The following is a 6,041-nucleotide window of genomic DNA, read 5'->3' as shown; positions in this document are numbered from 1 at the left end:
CGCCCCGCCGGGGAGCGCGCCCTTCCAGGAAGCACGGAGGCCAGGCCTGACCTTGTGGGCACTTGGTCGCGGAGGAGAGGAAGGGCGTGAGGAGAGCAGTGTGACCTGGTTCTAACGCTGCTCTTCTGCGTGGTAGCTCGGGTCTAGAGTAACTAACGCTGTTCCTTCCTCTCTAAAATGGAGACGTTGTCACGGCCCCATCATTAGCATGGGGCGACTGAAAGGATGAAATGTAGCGCGCGAAAAACAATCCCGCCCAGAAGGCTCTCGAGGAAGCCTTTGTGCACCCCGGATCGGCCGTCGTCCTTGGCCTCGAAGCTCGAGATTGTGGCCAGCGGAGCCGCCCCACTGAGCAGCTCTTGAGCGACCCCGGCCACAGCCTCGGTACCCTCGCTCCCGCAGGCAGCAGGTGCCTGCAGTGTCCTCCCGTCTCTTGCCAGACGTACAACTCAGCGTTTGCATATCCAAAATGAAATTGGTATTCTCCCCCAAAGAGCGTGTCCTTTCTCATTTGTTCTCCTCGTCCACCCTGTCCATCTACCATTTGTGGCCATCACACAGCACGGAGCAGTGTGGTGCCTTGGGTACAGTGCAGGCCGGACGTGCGTGGAGTGTAGATATGAATGCCACCCGGCAACACAGAGGCTCAGGATCCACACCCGTAAGGACGCGGGCACACGCCCAAATGTGCCGTCGGTTCTACCTGGGAGTGTGGTCCGGGAAGGCGAGAGGTCTGGGAAGTAACTCTAGGCTGAGGGAAAAATGAAACAGGCTCCAGTGTTCAGGGAACTGACGTTTGATGCCACTAGCCAAGCGAATTCGAGAGAGGAAATGAGCAGTAAAACTTCAGTAGAAGGGCCAGGTATTTGAGTGCCTTGCTTAGCAGACCAAGGAGATTGAACTTAATCTGCTAGACACTAGTGAACCATTGAAGAGTTTTAAAGAAAGTAACATGATCACATTTGCATTTTACAGAGCATTTTCTGGCTGCAATGCTGGCTGGAAAAGAGATGAGACTGGAAAAAGCAGCTCCAAGGCCAAAACGTGAGGCTTAAAAATACACACTTCTCAGAGAAAAATCATGCTGTTAAATTATTCAAAAGTTAACAGGGCTTGTAAAGTTTGGTCATGAAATACAAAGTAGTAGGACTGAATTCCTACACCAAAAAATTCTGTGAGGGTGGGAAGTCACTAAACAAATACAAGGTTTGGTTTCATCCCCCATAAGAATTAATTTCTTGACTTACCTGACAAAAATAAAAACTAGCATGCCATCAAGATGGGTAAAGAGAATGAAAACATACAATTGTTGATTCAGTAAACATTTATTGAATGTTTTCTACATGCCTGACAAGGGGCTGTGATGCACAGTATTCAGAAATAAAGGAGTGTACTGCCCTCGAGGGAAAACAGGACAGCAGAAACGGAAGTACTAAATCAGACTTTCCACTACACCTTACAATTCTTAGAGAAATGAAGGAAAACTGAACAAAGTACAGAGCATGATGATAAAAGCATCAATAAGAATGGAAGATAGGGTTGAAGAGAAAGTTAAAGGACATGGTATCAAGAAGCAAGTAGTAGGGATGAGGGTTTAGCTCAGTGGTTCTGCTGCCTCCCTTCCAAGCGCAAGTGCAAGGTCCCAAGCTTGATATCCCGTACAACAACAACAACAAAAGAAAAAAGAAAACGAAAATAAATGAGTAAAACCTAGTACTCAAAGAATGTTTAGTATAAAAGATACTAACTATAACTTTTTTATTCCAACCAAAAAATTACTTGCAGTAAAAATAACTTGACCCTTATATTGTTAATATATTAGAACAGCGCAAAGGGAGGCCAGGATCTTTTCATTTTTGCAACAATTTATAGAAAGAGCGTACCTGGAATAATCATTTGTTTACTTGGTATCAGGATTCTGGACCATATCATCCCTTTAATCCTATAATTACAAAAAAACCTGTTGAAGTCCATAGGGCATTCTAAAAATTGAAGTGGTTGTTACATTCCCCACACTTATCTTGATGCATGAGGTGTGTGCATGCTGGCATCCCTTGGTCATTTCCAGGATTCCCATAATGCATTAGTTATTGAAAATTACCTAAAATATTTTGATGTCACAATAGGGAAGTATATATATATGTATAGAATGAATATATATTATATATTCTGTATTCCTAGATGTATTTTTCATGTCTAGACTCTTAATTCTCTGATAGGCCATGTACAAATTTTCAATTCATGTTGATCTTTCATTTCATCAAAAAGATAAATTTAAGTGAAGAAATTTAGAGTAGTAATACTTGTTTTAAATAGATCTACACAATTTAGAAAAATCTCTGGTTCAGGACTAAAGCAAATCTCAAGGCTCTTATACTTGAAAGATTAACTTTGCTTTTGTTGTTTCATGTTAGATACATAACCGGCATTCAACTAGTGAGGATTTTCTTTTCACTTTTTAGTATCTCAAAATCACTCCTCAGAGCTGGGCATGGTAGTGCATGCCTGTAATACCAGCTACTCAGGAGTTTGAGGCAGGAGGATCACTGTGAGCTCGAGGACAGCCTGGGCTACACAGCGAATTCAAAGCCAGCCTAAACTACCTATCTTGACCCTGTTTCAAAAACAAACTTAAAATAAAAAAAGGTAAATCATTCTACAGTAGGTTAAAGGTCCTGCTGAGCAAATCCTTCCCATTTCTATGAGCTCTTGATGTTTTAAAAGATATCCTTTAGGAAAGAAATTAAATTCTACACCTTTAGTAATTTCCACTTAACTTTCCTAATAATTTCCATTAACATTCCTAAGAAGAGATGTTATGTTATTCTTATAAAATATAACCTGAAATTTAGAGACAGTCCTTAGCTTCATGGTTAGTAAGGAAGATCCATAATTTGAGGAGTCTTTGAAGATCCAAACTGCATGTTGTTTTTTCCATTATACCATCTTATCTCACACTATGAACAAATAAACATTATATTTAATGATTCTACTGAGAAGTGAAAACAGAAAGGAACTGAGTAATATATGAAAATTTCATAGACTGGTCATGAGGATTATAACAAATTTACAAAGAAGAGCCAGATTAGTTGCAAAGCACAAAGAACCAGAAACTCAGATTAAAGTAAATTTATCCTTGGCTCTTTTTGGTTTATAATGGGAATATTTCCCCATTTTTCCTGGAGATCTTGTTGGGCTGGAGGAAAAGTTACAGAATAAGGGTGTTTAAAAAAAAAAAAAAAAAAAAAAAAAAAAAAGTATTTCATTTTACATGCTCCTTCTGACCAGTAAATGTGGGAAAAAAACAGTAGGGTCCGGAGCAGGATAAAAAAGTAGCTATAGGCCTGGAGATTAGAGAGGCAGTGGACAACCATGAGAGGAGACACACTGTATTACTCTATGACCAGAGCACAAAGCTAACATTTCCAGGGACACAGGAGAAAGGGAGCCAGCCAGGCAAGAAGGAACAAGGAGTATCCCTATGGACATCTTGCTTTTCTTTCTGGGGCAATCATCAGGAAAAGACTTTCATCCTTTCCTGCCCCTGCTGGGGTTCAAACCCAGGCTTGTGCACACTAGGCAAGCAGTCTCCCACAGAGCTACTGTTTTTTCAGCCTGATTTTTTTATTTCTCAACTAAAATACCCATGCACAAATCCTCCAAAACCTGTCATCAAGCAAGGCTCATAATTTCAATATTAAGAACCCATTAAACAGGCTAAGTTGACCCATGTTCCAAGGCTGAGAATAATCAAGAATTACCAGGGCTGGAGATTAGCTCAGTGGTTCTGCTGCCTGCCTCATAAGCACAAGGACCCAAGTTTGATCCCCCATACCAAAAAAAAGAAAAAAAAAAAAGGAAAGAATTACCATATCATGACACTAGTGAAGGCCCGTGCTTATCTGAAAACTGAATTCAGAATTCCTATTAACATACTACATGCCTTTCTATACAGAAGTTACACCCCTAGGCAGTCCTATGGCTTATTTTTACATTTCTATATTTTAATAAACTAAAAAATTATTTTTTGCTCTTTACTGTGTCCCCTAAACTTTTATCTCTGTGCTGGAAACAGTTTTGGGTTTTTTTGTTTTTTGTTTTTCTCTCCATTTAAAGACCAAAAATCACCTCTTGGATCTAAGGAACTCAGCCTATTTTCTTTCTTTCAAAAACATATTTTTTGTTTTGTTTTGCTCCATTAGTTATATTTTCTCCGGCTAGTTGTATAGTCACTCAGCTCCTGCTTACTCCAAATGAAGAGATAGGACAACTTCATTATTGCTGTTACCTTATTATTAAAAGAATAAATAATGAAGTAGACATGATGAAGTCTTATCCATCGAGGTTCCCAGTTTTCTTGCTAAAAGACTTCACAAAAACATATTAAGCTGATACCTTTGATCCATACTCCATTGCTCCAGGCAGGGAAGCAGGTGCAACCTCAGGACCTACAGGATTCATGCACACCACTTCCATGCCTTAGGAATTCTTGTTGGGACACATAAATTCATGGGACCCTTGTCCCCCAAATTTCCCTTTGGGCTTGTTACACATATAGGCATTTTAAGAAATTATTACTATTTAGCATTATTTAGACAGGAGTCAAAGTAGTCCTGTTTCCTGTCTCCCCCCACCAGGGGTTGAACTCAGGACCTTGCACTTGCAAGGCAGACATGGAACCACTGACCTAAATCCCTGGGCCTCAAGGTAGTTTTTAAGAACAAACAAAAAAAGGATGTCAAAACTTGGAAAATTACAGGTCACAAATAAAAATTTGCAGGTTTTTGCATTCTAAATTAAAATTGAGCACAATTTTAGTCTGAGATTTCTTGCAATTACAGCAAAAATTGAGGACAATGAATGAACAAGTTGCAACGTCTATAAAGGGCAAAAAATTTTTTGTTTTTTTTTTGACAGGGTCTATGTAGTTGAGACTGACCTGGAACTATGTAGTCCAGGCTGGTCTCGAACTCATAGCGATCCTCCTGCCTCAGCCTCCCGAGTGCTGGGATTACAGGCGTGAGCCACCACGCATGGCAAGGGCAAATTTCTTAGATAAACCTTTTCTTGAAAAAGATTTCTCACTTAGAGTGACATTTCTTCAACATCTTTATTAAAAGCAAACAGCAGACCTCATTCAACTGTTTTGTTGTTCTGTTTTGCTGGCTTGCTTCAATTCTGAGTGTTTTACATGATTGGGGAATGAACTCAGGGCCTCATGCACGCTACTAGACAAGCACTCTACTACTGAGCTCCACAACCCTTAAATTTTACTTTGGAGACAGGGTCTTGTTAAATTGCCTAGAATAGCCTCAAACTTGAGATCCTCTTGCCTCAGCTTTCCAAGTACAGGTGATTGTAAGTGTACACCACCATGCCCAGCTATTTTAAAAACTGAAGGAAAATGAGTTATCTCAAGCTAAATGGCTTAAAATCTTCAACTGTGGAAATTCAAGGTGAAATAATAAGATAGCTGCTGGCTAAAACTGTTGGTTGTACATTATCAGTTGCAAACATCAAAATAAGTTCCTAACATTTTTCAATGTGGACTTGCAGTGGATACTTAGGCACAGGTAAATTTTGTAGAAAAAAATGGTAGCAAGCATTCTCTCCTCTATTTTTGTATCTTATGTATGCATTTATTATAGCAGTGACAGCAATATAATTACAGATCTCGAAGATGTGATTTCCATGTTTTTGTAACCAATTCCTAGTATAGTGCCTAGCATCCAAAATGTGTTCATTGAATTAATATTGATGTACAGAAAGCCTAAACCAGAGAAATACTTAAGTATTACAATAGTAAGTTAATCTATAACTCCCATTTATGGGGGAAAAAGGTTCAGAATGTAAAACCTGTCCCAGAGAACTGAAACCTTCCAGAGGTCTGATTAATTTCTTCCATTGAAATATCTGGTCTTATCATAGTACTTCACATGCTTTAGAATTGCACAATTCTATAAAGTAAAAAATCTGCACTGGCTAACCACAAAGCCTAATACAGTAAAACATAACATTGAAATGATGTGGACTAGTGGAGA

The sequence above is a fragment of the Fukomys damarensis genome, unplaced genomic scaffold (assembly GCF_012274545.1).
Source record: "Fukomys damarensis isolate Sample0158 unplaced genomic scaffold, DMR_v1.0_HiC HiC_scaffold_15, whole genome shotgun sequence".
NCBI classification, from domain to species: domain Eukaryota; kingdom Metazoa; phylum Chordata; class Mammalia; order Rodentia; family Bathyergidae; genus Fukomys; species Fukomys damarensis.
Note: the sequence above shows the minus strand (reverse complement) of the source record.